We start from the raw sequence: 17,852 nt of genomic DNA, 5'->3' as shown, positions 1-17,852 counted from the left end.
CGAGAATTGTAGATCAAAAAAAAAAAATAAAAACCAACTGTGCACGTATCAGATTTTAAGGTTGAAAACCCGAATTTTGAATGTGTATAATTTTTCATCTTTTGTGTTTTGAAGTGTGAAATTTGTTGAATATGTTAATAATAATTATCTTTCAGATTATATATATATATATATATATATATATATATATATATATATATATATTCCATTATTTTTGTGAAAACACTACTTTTAAATATTTGAAAAATAAATGAATAATTTTCTTTTAGTGAGCTTAATATTACTAATATATCATTAAATAGAAAATGCTTTGAAGAATCGATAAATAACTGCGCATTTCGCTAAAAATACGATAATTTCTTTAGGCAATTTCTTGTTAATTCACCTGGTGGACCAGATATGATACTAGATGCAGGAATTGTTTTCAACACATACAACGCCTAGCATTCCCAAAATGGTCACCCATCTGGTACTGGCCATCCTCATTGTTGCTTAACTATATATATATAGGGTAAAATAAAAGAATTTAAAACTGCAAATCAAAATTTACAATTAAATTTATTATTCAACAGAATACTCCAAAAACAATTTTCAAAGTCTTTATTCCGTGGAGTTTCAATGTGCTAATTCCTTACTGTCCTCTGATGAAAAGAATAGCAACAGTGGTATTCTTTGAAACTCTGCATAATAATGAATTTGAAATTGTTTTTGGAGTATTCTGTCGAATAATAAATTTAAAACAGTAAATTTTAATTTACAGTTTTAAATTCTTTTATTTTCCCCAACTGTTGGGATCGAACAAATTTATAATGTAAAGGGGAGTAACCCTTTGCTTCTTTGGGCAAAGTCGCCTCCCTTTGTCCGTTAATCCTAAACTTTAATTTCTCGTGATTTCTCGTAAGATGAAGGACCGGAAGTGGACAGTGGAGGGAAAAGACAGTGACTTAAAAATGGCAAGATGAACCACATGCCCATTCATCGATTATCATATTTGGACTTCTAATTTTCATCTATTATGTTTGAATTGTAGTTACGCGTGTGTGCATGTCTTTTAATAAACGTATATTGTTATGTAACTGTGAAATGTTTCCTTATTTGTTCATAAGTGTTACGTTTCTTTCCTCATGAGCTGCTACGTACCCAAGGTGTAGACTGGACTCCTTGCGGTAAGATATTTTATGTTATACTGATCTAACACTTCCCACGATAAAATACCTACTAAAGCTCAACTTTGGAGTGTGCTTGTATTGAGCTTTTTTATTTGGTTGGGATTAATTCATTAATATATAAATATTAATATTTATATTAAATTGAAGTTTACCTATGATTATATGGGGTAAACATTTATTATTTACCGCTGTATTGATAGTTGTAGTTATATATATATATATATATATATATATATATATATATATATATATATATATATCGCTTATGAAAAAAGAAATAAGCCTTTCACTTAATCGTCAAATCAAACATTATAAATACATGGCTAAATAGTTTATTTAGTCCGCTTAATTTTAAACTATCAGTAAATTTTTTTTTTAAATTTCGCTATGCAAATCTATAGAGTGATATAAAATATTGGAATTATTTCAAATTCAGATTAATTAATGATACCCGAGGAAGTTTGTTCATCATACAAAGTTAAAAATGTCTTCTTTTATAGGTTTTCGACTATACTGATTAATAAAATCTCATTTATATTTAGCGGATACAAGTACTTTTCGAGATATAAAGCCCTGTATTTGTTACATGGAAAAGGGATGTCCCCTTTCCATGTAAATAAGAATATTAGATAAGTGAAAATGAGATTAGGAGCCTAGAATCGAACCCTTTAGGCAAAGTTAAGAAATGGAATGTTAGAAATTAAATCTATTGTTAATTCTTTTAGAAATCTGAATATTAAATATGTTAGTAAAAGAATGAACAATGCAAAATAAATTATATTGTTTAAAGATAGGTTAGATTAGAATTGAGGATTCTTTTGTTTGCCAGAGGTGTGATTGGACAAACATATGTAAAGCCACGTGAAATTAGTCACGTTTGAAAAACACACTTCTGACGTCAAAGACAAAGGGAGATTCTCAATATAGGATTAGTCAGGCAGAGAGTTGAGAAACAGTGTTGGTCAGTTTATCCCTTAGAAGCGAAGGGAGAACATTTAGACTATGTAGATCCAAATTTGAATTCCTGACGTCATCGACCGGCCGATCAGATGAATAAAGAAGTCATCATTATGTTTTGTACGTGTTCTCTCGTGTTGTCATTCATCACGAACGAAAGGTAATTGTGTTTATCATCTTATAATGAACTTTGTGTAACCTTTCGAAGATTATGTATCTCCTCTCCTCAATATGTGTTAAGAAGAACAATTCCCTGTCTGATATAAATGTCATTATTATTCTATCTGTGTTATAAGAACTATTGATATGAAGTCCCCAAGAAATATAAGAACTGTATAAATGTCTCCCTCATCATCAGAATCGTTACCTCTGCATTACATAAGTCCCGTTATATATGAACTCCCTGTCATCTATCCAATATGAACCTGTACTACACAACATATTATGCACTATAAAACGCTGCCCGCCAGATTATTCTAAATACGCTTTCTTTAAACTTATCAACTATAAATTATGAAACAACACCATGAAGTTAATTACTTAAACGTCATTTTACTTAACAAAAATTTTTTAAGTAATTTTATTTTAATGGCTTGACTCCATTTGGAATTTGTAAATAATGTGTAAAGGGGAATTCGGTAGTGAGGTAAATGCGTTTAATCATGACCTTCATAATACATGTCATTAACGCCTGTTAGCTGTAAAATAACGTCATCATTGAGGTCCTAGCAAGCAAGATCTGTCAAACAGTTAGACTGTCAGTAATAAATAAAAAATTTTTACAAAAAGTATCAGAAAATTTTAAAATTGCATTAAAACAGCAAAATAAGGAGCACAATGATTTTTACTCAATATTAATTTAAAAATAAAAAAGAATTTAAAACGGCAAAGTTGTGTTTATGCGTAAAGGTAATTACACATTTCGCTGTTTCATAAATTTTAAAGACTAAAATACGTTCATTATTTACTCATAAATTACATTTAAAAAGAAGAACAAAGGAACGATTCAATTTGTTGTAAAACTGAATTTTATTCAATATAAATAAAAAAAAAAATATGTATGTAAAATAACATACGTTTGAAGCAGAAGACAAATGTCGTAAAACACGAAATATGAATTTAGGCAACAAACAATAATGAAACAATCAACTTAAAATCAAAAGATAGTTTTTCGATCTAAACGGACATTATTTTTTAAAACTCAAATCAAACAATATTTTTCTAAATCAAAACCAACAAATAATGAAGAATAAATTAATTTAACTGAAAAACAAACAATAATTTTACAAAAATAAATAAAACAAATTAAATCAATATTATTATTACAGATGTTTGTGGTTGAACACCCTTGCCCCCAAAAATACTCCACTGGAATTGAACCCGTTTTGGTGCACCTCATGATTGCTTTTGTTATTGTTGCAGGGGGGTCAAAAGGTGAAGGTGCCAATCGACTGTACAACTAAGAAAGTAGGGTGCTTACTCAAATTAGTACTTAAGCAGTAATTAAAAGAAAATGCAGAAAAGTTTATATAATGTATTTACTCATTATAGAATGAAGATATCATTTTCCAAAAATTATGTAAATTGATCAATTAGTTTTTTAAAATAGTGAAAATCAAAATTTACAAATTTAGCGATTTTACTACTAAAATTTAATTAATAATCAAATGACGTGATTTTTGGAATATGACATCTTCATTCTGTAAAAAGTGCATACATCATACAAACTTTTCTGTATTTTCTTTACTTTTAATTGCCGCCATAAGTACCAATTTGAATAAGCACCCTACTTTCTTAGTTGTCCGGTCAATTGGCACCTTCACCTGTCGACCCTCTGCAACAATAAAAAAAGCGCCAATTTGAATAAGCACTGAAAGTAGACACAAGGCAAAGAGCTAACCGCAATAGCAAAGAGATGATAGTGACAAACACAGATAATTGATTAAAGATGATAGCATATCGTGTTTTATTAAGCCACAGAAAACTGTGAATCATATGGAAATCATGATTCAGGATTATTTGGAATGAGAATGGACATCTCACAAGGTTGAAATTTGTTTGGAATAAGAATGGACATCTCACAAGGTTGAAATTTGTTTGGAATGAGAATGGACATCACACAATGTTGAAATTTGTTTGGAATGAGAATGGACATTTCACAAGGTTGAAATTTGTTTGGAATGAGAATGGACATCTCACAAGGTTGAAATTTGTTTGGAATGAGAATGGACATTTCACAAGGTTGAAATTTGTTTGGAATGAGAATGGACATCTCACAAGGTTGAAATTTGTTTGGAATAAGAATGGACATCTCACAAGGTTGAAATTTGTTTGGAATGAGAATGGACATCACACAATGTTGAAATTTGTTTGGAATGAGAATGGACATCACACAAGGTTGAAATTTGTTTGGAATGAGAATGGACATCACACAAGGTTGAAATTTGTTTGGAATGAGAATGGACATCACACAAGGTTGAAATTTGTTTGGAATGAGAATGGATATCACACAAGGTTGAAATTTGTTTGGAATGAGAATTGACATCACACAAGGTTGAAATTTGTTTGGAATGAGAATGGATATCACACAAGGTTGAAATTTGTTTGGAATGAGAATGGATATCTCACAAGGTTGAAATTTGTTTGGAATGAGAATGGACATCTCACAAGGTTGAAATTTGTTTGGAATGAGAATGGACATCTCACAAGGTTGAAATTTGTTTGGAATGAGAATGGACATCTCACAAGGTTGAAATTTGTTTGGAATGAGAATGGACATTTCACAAGGTTGAAATTTGTTTGGAATGAGAATGGACATCTCACAAGGTTGAAATTTGTTTGGAATGAGAATGGACATCTCACAAGGTTGAAATTTGTTTGGAATGAGAATGGACATCACACAATGTTGAAATTTGTTTGGAATGAGAATGGACATCACACAAGGTTGAAATTTGTTTGGAATGAGAATGGACATCACACAAGGTTGAAATTTGTTTGGAATGAGAATGGACATCACACAAGGTTGAAATTTGTTTGGAATGAGAATGGACATCTCACAAGGTTGAAATTTGTTTGGAATGAGAATGGACATCACACAAGGTTGAAATTTGTTTGGAATGAGAATGGATATCTCACAAGGTTGAAATTTGTTTGGAATGAGAATGGACATCACACAAGGTTGAAATTTGTTTAGAATGAGAATGGACATCACACAATGTTGAAATTTGTTTGGAATGAGAATGGACATCACACAAGGTTAAAATTTGTTTGGAATGAGAATGGACATCACACAAGATTGAAATTTGTTTGGAATGAGAATGGACATCACACAAGGTTGAAATTTGTTTGGAATGAGAATGGACATCACACAAGGTTAAAATTTGTTTGGAATGAGAATGGATATCACACAAGGTTGAAATTTGTTTGGAATGAGAATGGACATCTCACAAGGTTAAAATTTGTTTGGAATGAGAATGGACATCACACAAGGTTGAAATTTGTTTGGAATGAGAATGGACATCACACAAGGTTAAAATTTGTTTGGAATGAGAATGGATGTCACACAAGGTTGAAATTTGTTTGGAATGAGAATGGACATCACACAAGGTTAAAATTTGTTTGGAATGAGAATGGACATCTCACAAGGTTGAAATTTGTTTGGAATGAGAATGGACATCTCACAAGGTTGAAATTTGTTTGGAATGAGAATGGACATCTCACAAGGTTGAAATTTGTTTGGAATGAGAATGGACATCACACAAGGTTGAAATTTGTTTGGAATGAGAATGGACATCTCACAAGGTTGAAATTTGTTTGGAATGAGAATGGACATCTCACAAGGTTAAAATTTGTTTGGAATGAGAATGGACATCACACAAGGTTGAAATTTGTTTGGAATGAGAATGGACATCACACAAGGTTTAAATTTGTTTAGAATGAGAATGGACATCACACAAGGTTGAAATTTGTTTGGAATGAAAATGGACATCACACAAGGTTGAAATTTGTTTGGAATGCGAATGGATATCACACAAGGTTGAAATTTGTTTGGAATGAGAATGGACATCACACAAAGGAGAGAGGAGTTGAAGTTTTCTCCTACACGATATGAGTGTAGTTCTGATGGCTATTCCATACTAGCCACAAACGTACCACAATTTCAGGCAATCAACCTATTACCAATGAAAGTAGACCCATCTCGACTAGATTATGGAGGTGGCATTGAGGACACATAGAGACGAAACAGTGCAAAGTACCATCAAGCATGTCGTCTAATGTTCAACAACAGCAAGTTTGAACGTGCAACTAAAAGAGCAGCTAAAATTCAGAACAGTCCTGATGAAACTTGCACAAAAATGCTAAGAACTAGTATGGACATGGAACAGTGTTTCCTTTGTGAAAAGGAGGAACCAATATCAGAGCTGCAGCAAGCCATGACCATACAACTGGATGAGAGGCTCAATGAATGTGCCTGTAATCTCAATGATGGTAGAATACTGGCTCTGTTGAGTCGTGGAGACATGGTGGTGCTATAACTGAAATACCATTGCTCTTGCTTGGCTGCTCTGTATAACAGAGAGCGAGCATACATTGCTCAAAAGAACAAAGAAACACTCGAGTCATCCCAAGAAAAGGATTTTATTCCTTTGGTATTCTCGGAACTCCTGACCTATGTCATTGAAAAAAGATACAGCACTGATGAGCTAGCCAGAGTTCGACTTGATGAACTGGTTAGTCTATACAAGGAGCGACTTGAGCAGTTTGGGACAGACATACCTGATGAGAACTTGACTAGGCTGAAAGAAAGGCTGCTGTCAAAGACACCTGGACTTGTAGCCTACAAGAAAGGTCGAGATGTACTCCTAGCATTTGACAAAGACATTGGCCAAGTGTTGTCAGAAGCATCTTCCTACACTGATACAATCATCCTTGTGAAAGCTGCTAAGATACTGCGTAAGCACATGGTGGAACACAAGTGTAAGTTTGAAGGCAGTCCGTATGAGAATTCAGTGTACGATTCCTTGCCCTCAGCTTTGCTTCATCTGTATGATTGAGCATGGGGCAGATATCAAGTCACAGCTCAGGTTTGGAGCAACTACAACTAACCTGGAAATGGCTCAACTCCTTCAATGCAACTACTTTGCCATGTACAAAGAAGGTGCTACCACATAAAGGCATTCTAGAGATAGAGAGACTCCACTTTCAGTCTACATTTGGGATGTCTGTTCATTCTAAGACCAGAAAAAGACATCTCGTGGAAATGCTGCATGACCATGGTCTTAGTATCCCATATGATCGAGTGCTTGACATATCAGCCTCGCTGGGAGATTCAGTTGTAAGTAGATATGTTAAGGAAGGCGTGGTTTGTCCCCTCAAATTGAGGAAAGGTCTCTTCTGTACGAGTGCGATGGACAATATAGATCACAATCCATCATCTACCACTGCGACATCGTCATTCCATGGTACCAGCATCTCAATCTTTCAGCATACAACACCAGCTGATGAAGGAGAAGTTCGAGAACCAGTTTCTATCAAGAGCAGCAATGTGAAGAAAGTATCAGAATTTCCTGACTCTTACACAAATGTTCACCTGCTTTCTTTGCCAAAAATAATCCATCTCCTCCAAAGAGCAATGTGACATATACATCTTTGCCAGGTATTCTCCTAAAAGATGAATATGAATGGCTGCAGAAATCTCACATAGGAAGTAGGTGATGAGGTTAACATCAGTTGGTCATCCCACCATGTAGAGAAGAAGCAAAGTCTTGAGTTTGAAGTGAGCATAACTTCACTACTGCCCTTTGTACATGATGAGGTGTGAGCTGAAGACTGCTAGTGTTGCTGGAAGTTGCAAGAATGAGCTGAAGTGGCAAGAAGCTGTAGAAGTTGCTGATTGTAGAGGGGAGCATCAGAGAGCAAGTAGTAGCAGAGTGAAATGTGTATTGCATTCAAGTAGTTTTTTTGTCCTCAAAATGACAGTTTAATTGCATTAGCATTGAATATTGGGCACACAAACAACAGCGGGTTGCCAAAAAAGTGAAGCAAAAGATGGCAATGCAATAGGAATGAAAGTGATTGAACATGCAGCAGACAACATCAGATAGCAGTTTGGTTTTGTACCTGGCAGGGGCACAATCGATGCCATATTCATCATTCATTAACTACAGCCAAGAGATTTTACATGACATTTGTGGATCTGGAAAAAGCCTTTGACAGAGTTCACAGAGTTACTGTATAAGGTGGACATACAGGAGTGGCTCTTCTTTCTTGTACAATGTATGTAAATTAGTGCTTAGCCTTCAGTCATCCCACTCTCGCCTATCTGCATCACAATGACAGATCCATGATCAGATGGATTTGTAACATGAAATTTGGCCGAACCTAATAAATCAGGTTAGAGGATTTGCTGAAAGCACTACACTTGCCCAGCATCATAGCAGCTATCTTAAGGATGAATAGATTACACTGATATGATGATAAACTGTTACAGATGTATGAATGTCCTAAATTGTAGAAAGGTTGACAAGTCCAGGAACACTCAGAAGCAAGCAATTAGACGAGACCATACAAACCATGCGAGTAAGCTCAAAATAACCCTCAATTAAGCACAGATACTTGTTCTGAAATGAGGACAAATGGTCTGTTATGACACTGGTCATGTAGGACACAAAATTAGAGGATGCCAACATCCCATCCAATATAAAATAAAGGATACTAGAATATCAAAAAACATACTCCCCAAGCTCAAGTTCTAATGCATAAAAGAAAAAGCTTTGGATTTTACAAAAATCTTCTCACCAATAAAGAGTTGTCTAAATATAAAGTAAAGAATTTTCAAATGATGTCCACACGGCAGAAAATATCTGCTAACAAAATGGCCTGCCTGTGAACTTAATGACCTGATCAACAAACTGAAAGGTGACTCTTATTGCAGCTTCGTAGGAGATGTCCTTTTCTCCTCCTTGCAACCTCTATCTCACAGAAGAGATGTTGCGAGTTTGTCTCTGATGTATCGTTATTTTCATGGAAAGTGTTCAACTGAGCTTCAATCTATGGTCCCCCCTCGCCAAACTTTCACAAGAAACACTCGTCTAGCTGTAAACACTATCAATAATTTCCCCCACTCTTTATCTGTGCCTAAACCTAAACGTAGATTCCATGAACAAAGCTTCTTTCTTAGAACTGCACGCCTGTGGAATTGTCTTCCGTTTTCCTGCTTTCCGGCTGACTACAATATGGTTTGTGTTCAAGTCTAAAGTAAATAAGTTCTTGATGAGCCGTTCCATATAAGTTATTAAATTTATCAAATTTTCATTACTGATGATTACTATATTGACCAATTTCTACTGTACACTCTTTAACCCTTATCCTTGAGTGGCCTCTGGGCCTTGATAATGTGGTGACGCCTTTGTAAAAAAAAAAAAAAAAAAAAAAAAAAAAAAAAAAGTGCCTCTTCCTTCACTCATCAAGAACTCTGATCCTGTATTAGTGATAATAGACAACCACATTTGAACTTTTTTAGCAGTTTTCAGTGACATTCATAACTTTTTCACTATGCAGACTTACACATGCATATTTGTAATTTTACATACTTATACTCATTCCATATGTACAAATCACTTTTCATTCATCTTAATAATAAAGGGTAGAGTGGTAGCCCTTGATATATCTAAGGCGTTTGACAGGGTATGGCATGATGGTCTTCTAAGGCAAATTAGATCATATGGAATCACTGGAAGAATTCATAATGCAATTAAATCCTTCTTAAGTAAGACAAAAATCCAAGTTGTTCTCGACGGTCGTACATCTAAACAATATGACATAAATGCGGGAGTACCTCAGGGGTCTATCCTTGGACCTCTATTATTCCTGATATTCATAAATGACCTCCCTGATAAAATTGTTTCGGAGATGGGTATATTTGCCGATGACACCGCTCTCTATAACAGATATGAGGGGAAAACAAATGAACACATATCCAAGGAAATGGCAGAAACACTAGAGGATGACCTCCAATCTGTAGTGGAATGGGGACAAAAATGGATGGTCACATTCAATGCTGCTAAGACTAAGCTTGTTTCCTTCAATAACTACAAGAAACAAGCTCTACCACCAATAGCAATGGCCAAGAACACATTGCCTGAAAGTACTTCTTTTAAACTCCTCGGCCTAATGTTTACAGGGAATATGAACTGGAATAGATACATTGAGAGCATTGCCAAGGCTGCTGCAAGGAAGGTTGGCTCCCTCTACCGTGCTAGAAAACTACTTACGCCTGACAGTATCCTGTACCTCTATAAGGCCACCATTCGCCCATGTATGGAGTACTGTTGTCACATCTGGGCTGGTGCATCTGCTGCTTGTCTCTCGCTCCTGGATAGGGTTCAAAAGAGAGTCGCCAACCTGATAGGTCCTGAACTGTCATCTAGGCTTCAGTCTCTGTCCCATCGACGAGATGTTGCATCCCTCTGCCTGTTCTACAAATACTTTAATGGTGAATGCTCTGACGAACTGCAAACACTTGTACCTCCACGACGTAACTACCCCCGACAAACCCGACAAGCTAGTAAGTCTCATCCCTTTACAGTAGAGATCCCTAGATGCAAGAAAGCCTTTTACTCCAATAGTTTCTTCCCCAGAACTGCAGGTCTTTGGAACTCCCTTCCGAGATTCTGCTTTCCCAACTGTACTGATATGCAGAAGTTCAAGTGTAATGTGAACAAACATCTTTCTACTCATCTCCCTTCATAATGGCCCTGCTAATTAAGTCCCTGATAGTAGCCCCCTGCTTCAAAGTGGCACTTGTTTGGGGTGAAAATTGAATAAAAAAAACAAAAAACAAAAAAAAAAACTTCAGCAATACAATTATGTTTGGTTTGGATTAATGTGCATAAACATTGTTTTGAATTATGTTGTCATCATTAAAATTATCTCTATATCATTTGAAACATGAAAATAATTTTCAGTTAACTACAAGACGAGAACAATGGAGAGGTCAAGTGTTTAACCTCAAAACGTTTTTGAAACTGTCAAGAATGATGTTCATCCTTGCAGACTGCTACCAGATCTCAACCAAAGTTGGGTGAATATATGAAACAAGAAAATAAATCAATGAATAAAATTTGACCACCTTTAGAGGACCAGTAAAATAAGCCAATGAATATTGAGTGATTCACAAAATTATACTCAGCAGTTAGCTAGTACAACATATTTTTATTTCAATATTATCAAAAGAGATGTATATATTGTATAGAATATTCTATATCGTATAGAAAACAATGTAAGTGCAGAGAACCACAAAAAATACATAAAATAATGACAAATCACTAATGGATTTAACAAAAGAATCACTAATGCTCTCAGCATGATCCATTGGAAGCTTAATGCCTTAATCTCATTTTGACATTTAACTGTACTCAAACTGATCGTTTTTCTCAGCTGCAAATAAAACTGACCATTAAAGGGTGATCTAATTGAATAAACTTTATCAAAAACAACTGTAGAAGGATCGTTATGAGGAGTGGCCATAAAATATGAACTTGGAGATGGTGACCAATTATGAATACTATCATAAATGATAATCCATTCAATATTGGTTTGAAAAAAATGTTCAACTAATGGCATCTAATTTCTTTTATACTTTTGTCTTTTCGTGTACAATATTTGCTTGAGATTTTTTTCATGATAATCACAGCAACATTTTACACTGCACCTTTGCAATTTACAAAATCAAATGCAAATTATTAAATTTGATAATAAAAAAGACATGCATTTATTATTTCTATTTTTAAATATTAACGTTAAAACCAATTTCTATATTAATAAAATTCTGAAAATATCCTATGCTGTTACTTTGAAATTTACTTTTCATTTAATATTGCTTACATATTTGTTGAAATCCAAATTGCAATAGTATAAAATACAAAAAACATCAAAATAATATTTAAAATAAAAATAATTTAATTATGAAACTAAATTCATCAGAATTGATTTTGCCTTCTGTCATTCTAATCTTTTGTAATTAGTTAAAAAAAATTAATGATTTAATGATCTTTTGAAATATGAAAGGAATTTGAAATGAAATAAAAAAAGTAATTCAGCATTTAAAAAATAATTTATTAGCAAATTCTCGTGGCCTGAAAGATTGGACAGTTACCTACATTGAATAATTTTAGAAATAGAGATAAAGAACAAAATTAGTTTTTAGTTTGATAACAATTTAGTTTGATTGATCAATCACTAAATGCGTATTGATAGTTATTGATAATTATATTTTCGTAAAAACCAGCAAGCAACAAACGGGGTAGAAAATAAAGAATACAAAACAGGAAAGTAAAACACAAGGTAGATATAACTAATATTACTAAAAACAATGTAAGTATTCTGAAATTTGAAGAACTTTGGAAAATGTAGTATTCTTTTATATTTAGCATAATCCTTTTTATTAAATAATGCCTCAAACAATTTAGATTTTATTTATTTCAATTTTTCAAAGTTTTACTGAATGTGTTACTCAAGCAGTAATGCCCTATTTTCTAACCTATATGTAAAATTGAGTTTTTTTTTCTCGCTCTGACATTGATATTAAAAGCCTACTTTTTATGCTTATAAATTATTAAAACAAACTTAATATACTAATTCATGGATATGAATTTATGAAGGCTAACTAATTTGCATATTCCTTTAATAAACAAGCCTTCATTAATTAATTATTCATTTTTTATGATTTCTTATTAGATTTTTGATTTCATTTAACTATTATGCTTAATTTTTTATGTATAGTTGTATAGTTACTACATTGTGCGTAATTGCATAGAATTAGGATGGAAACGTTCTAGTACACAGACATGCTTTTATATATATAAATATATATATATATATATATACCAGGTTAAAGGTATTCAAGAGTGATAACTAATGAATTTAACGAGGTTATTAAGAGTGCTCAATAAAATAGAGCAAGATATATTTTTATTAATATAAACAAATTTGTATGGTCGTGACACTGGACATGCTAATGTTTCTGAAAATGGTCAGTTAAAACCAGAAGTTCTCATTGGGTGACTTAATAAATAGTTGCTTTCCACAGAAGCCAATCCTATAAAAAAAAAAAAGAAGATAACTCTCTCTCTTTATATATATATATATATATATATATATATATATATATATATATATATATATATATATATATATATATATATATATATAAAGAAAGAGAGTGTGTGTGTACATATATATATATATATATATATATATATATATATATAGATAGATAGATACTAGCTGGCTACTCAGCATTGTCCGGTCATAAAATATGCTTAAATATGATATTTTGATTAATGCAGATTTCATATTTATTATATCAAACCCAATATATAGTAATAATTTAAAAATTAAAAATAAAAACAAACAAAAAAAACCTAAATGATTTGTGCGTTATCACTGAGAATCGAAACCAAAATGTTTAGCCTATGATTTACTTTTTCCTTTGACGTTAATGCCTAAGCTATGAAGACATGAACTACGTTACACATGCATATTTGTAATGCCGTCGTTCAACTTTCACCTGACAAATTCCATTTTTTAATTTTAACACTTTTGCACTGATTTTCCCCATTTAAAACCCAAATATAAAGTTTCACATGGGTTCAGATACCCCACATATTAAGTTTCATATCTGTAGACCAAAAACTGACAGAGAAGTTTAGTAGGCAAAATTTTTTAAACAAATATATATAGAAAGAGGTTTGGGTTTACAATATATAACCTTTTTAGGCAAATATTACGCAAGTATAAATCATGTAGAATATCTATATAGCAATAAGCGTTGACATATTCCATCTTTATAAAGGCCGGTTTCATTGGACAAGTAAGTGTATTTTGAGGTTTTGTGAGAATATAAAATGAGAAAGTAAATGTTTTTAGACTCAAAGCAAAATAAAAAAACAAAACAAGAAAAACATCTTTCTTCAAATGAATAACAAAAACGAAGGTCAACTCGTTCAGGTTTTATATACAATATTTTTTAGGAAAGACAAGATATCTCACATAAAAGATAGGTCAAATCAATAACTATTGATGTTATAACATCAATATCTAAATCAGATATGATTGATCTGAATCATTATGTGTTAGTTTTAAAGGAAGATGAGACGTTGTACTGAGTGAGAGTGGTGCTAGTGATTAATACATGAATGTTACAAAGCATAATAAATAATAATAAAGATAAAAGAAGCAAAGTAGTGACATGATATTGACCGATGGCTCAAACAATGACTGCCTCTGGGAAAAGAATGGAACACCCATTTCATCATAACTAAACTCAAACCGTATTTATTCATTTATTCAAAGCTTATAATCAAGAATATAATTTTATCAAACAGGATTTACAAATATTTTTCTACATATTTTTTCTTACTGAAAAGTAAACAAAATGAATGTGTAACAATAGTGTAGTTTCTTTAAAATAAATAGTTAAAAATGTTGAAAATGACTTGGAAAGTTTCATTTGAGATTCTTCTTTTTTTTTCTTGAACCTCGTCCTAAAATCCTGTAGGAAGGATTCAGTTGAATATAATCAAATAAGAATAATGTTGCAACATCGTCTCTGATTTGTTATTTTGTGCAGAACAAACCTCCATGATGGTGAAATGTTATGAATAATTTTTAAATGTTGAAGTGTGCAACCAATCTAAAAGAAACTCTTTTTTTTTTAAACGAGGCTGACAAGATGGATGTCTACTCAACAACCCTTTCTTGTTACAATTGCTTCTATTGCTTTTCCTTATCAAGGTTAACATTCTCCTTATATTCTTCTCATCTACATGGTTTTCACGATCCATGAAAAAAGTATAAAACCCTCCACTAATTAATGCTAAGATGCCACCTCTAAGAGGGGGCTGGACACCTACGTCTTCCATTAAAAACGTTTCAACTCAGATTTTAATTAGATATAACAGATTGTTACAAGATACAGAACTTTGTTAATAAATAAAATAATTAGAATTATGTACATTATATATATAAAGCTGAACGTCTGTGTGTTTTTTTTTTTTTTTTTTTTTTTTTACAAAGGCATCACCACATTATCAAGGCCCAGAGGCCACTCAAGGATAAGTAGAAGTTGGTCAATATAGTAATCATTAGTAATGAAAATTTGGTAAATTTAATAACTTATATGGAACGGCTCATCAAGAACTTATTTACCTTAGACTTGAACACAACCATATTGTAGTCAGCCGGAAAGCAGGAAAACGGAAGACAATTCCACAGGCGTGCAGTTCTAAGAAAGAAGCTTTGTTCATGGAATCTATGTTTAGGTTTAGGCACAGATAAAGAGTGGGGGAAATTATTGATAGTGTTTACAGCTAGACGAGTGTTTCTTGTGAAAGTTTGGCGAGGGGGGACCATAGATTGAAGCTCAGTTGAACACTTTCCATGAAAATAACGATACATCAGAGACAAACTCGCAACATCTCTTCTGTGAGATAGAGGTTGTAAGGAGGAGAAAAGGACATCTCCTACGAGGCTACGAAGTCTATTTTGAACTCTATCAAGGCAGGACAAGTCCTTTCTAGCAGCTCCTGCCCAGATGTGGCAACAGTATTCCATCCTTGGACGTACCTGGCTCTTATATAGATAGAGAATAGCATCAGCAGTGAGATATCTACTGGATCGATAGAAAGATCCCACCATTTTTCCAGCGGCCTTGGCAACAGATTTGATATACGTGTTCCATTTAAGATCAGGAGTAATGGTCAAGCCCAGAAGCTTGTCAAAACTTGAGGCCTCCTGAAGACGAGAGCCATTCATTTCAATTGATGACAAATGTGGATTAAAATGTTGATGATGTAAAGAGAGAAGCTTGGTTTTAGATGCATTAAAAGTAACCAGCCACTCCTTTCCCCATTGTACTACATGCTCAAGATCAGAGGAGAGAGAATTGGAGAGTACTTGCTCGTTTACTGTTTTAGATGTGGTACCATAAATGGTAGTGTCGTCAGCATAAATGTGTGTGTCTGGTCACGAATAGGCTCCTATATGGTTGACTATTATAGAAAACTGATCACATATAATGATAGAAGATGTATCGAGACACAGGAATGGGTATGTTTGATCTGGCATAATGATGATTCATTAAAATTGTGGGGTCTGCGTACGCGCCTGGTCCACAAAGTATGGAAAAAAAAAACAAAAAAAAAAACGTTTACAAGTGTTTTTGATATAGATGTACATAATAATACTTTGATGAGTATGTTTTAACTTAAATAGGGATGGTATAATAAAATTGTGGGGGTGTGCGCTCGCGCCTGGCCTCCATAGAATGGAAATAGGCACAAACTTTAATAAAGACTTTTCATATCTATCTGCGTAAGTATACTTTGATAATTATGTTTCAGTTTGAGGAAATATGGTATAATAAAATTATGGGGTGTTCATTCATGCCTGACCTCCATAGAATGGAAATATGTCACAAAGTTTAACAAGGTTTTTTAATATAGATCTACAGAATATTGTGATAAGTGTTTCAGTGTGAACAGGTATGGTATAATAAATTATGGGGTTTATCTATTTTATTTTTACTTTCATCATATTTTGCTTTGGTTTTGATACCCCCAAATTCGAAGCTATCTCTTCCTTTTCATAACCTATCATACTTTCATAAATCAGAGTCCATTTTTTGTAGGCTGTTTTTGAACCCAGTCAACGACGGGTACTTTTGCTAGTATATATATATATATATATATATAGCAACTAGTTTGTAAACACGATTAGAAAAGTATTTGAACTCATCTTGGAAAATGAAACTTCTGAAGAAGGAAAACTTTGGATGGGGACAATCATATTCGTACATTTCCGTCAGAACTCACTCACATATGAGAGTGTCGCAGGGAAAAGACAATAAACCCATTGCTCTCTGAAAGGAGAAGGTCACGCTTGGGAGCATTTCTCATTTAAAACTAGAAAATACTACACTTTGATCCTAGCCCAATGGTCGGATAAAATTTTAAAATTTGTTTATAATAAATTTTAAAATTTTATTTGCTTAATGTTTTCCACTATTTATCATTATAAGAAGCCCACCAACTCCAAAGCGATTATAATAAGCAAATTTCCCTGTATTTTTGTATTTCAAATATTTTTTTAAATTTAATATTAATGAAATATTCACTAAAATAAAAAATTAAACATGAATTAATGCTACTAAACAACTTAAACTTTTCAAAATCTGTTTACAATTTATTTAAAAAATAAAATTCCACTAGAATGCATTCACTTCCAGCTTTTAAGAACTACTTAAATTTTATTTTAAAATCTTTGCAATTGCATAAAATGTTCACACTTCAACAGTTCAATTATTTTTTTTCAAAAATTAAAGAGATTTTCCGTTTCCACACATTCATAAAACTATTAAAAAAACCCCAAAAAACTATACTCCTATAAATTTTTTTTTTTTTTTGTGTATTGATATTCATATTAAAAACCCTTTTTTCTATTTATTTAGAAAGAAAATACAACTTTGTTATATATGGTCCCTGGAATTGCATTCATCTGCAGAAGATCTAGCTAATTTGCATATTCTTTTAAACATTTCTTTTAATTAATTCCCTATTAGTTTTTTTTTGGTTTTCATATGGGATGACCATCTTTAGTTAACTATTACTATATTCATGCAGATATTCGACATGATTGATATTTGTGTAAAAAGGTTATAGTAAACAC

At 32.8% G+C, this 17,852-nt stretch overlaps 1 protein-coding gene across 2 annotated transcripts in view; it reads right to left on the bottom strand.

Moving 5' to 3' along the window:
• Window positions 1-17,852, bottom strand: part of LOC145286034 (band 7 protein AGAP004871-like) — a 139,422-nt gene that overhangs the window by 60,629 nt on the left and 60,941 nt on the right. The window lies entirely within an intron of this gene.

This window comes from Euprymna scolopes, chromosome 10 (assembly GCF_053919585.1).
Source record: "Euprymna scolopes isolate OS-2025 chromosome 10, ASM5391958v1, whole genome shotgun sequence".
NCBI lineage: Eukaryota > Metazoa > Mollusca > Cephalopoda > Sepiida > Sepiolidae > Euprymna > Euprymna scolopes.
The sequence above is the reverse complement of the archived record's forward strand: the minus strand, read 5'-3'. Positions and strand labels throughout refer to the sequence as shown.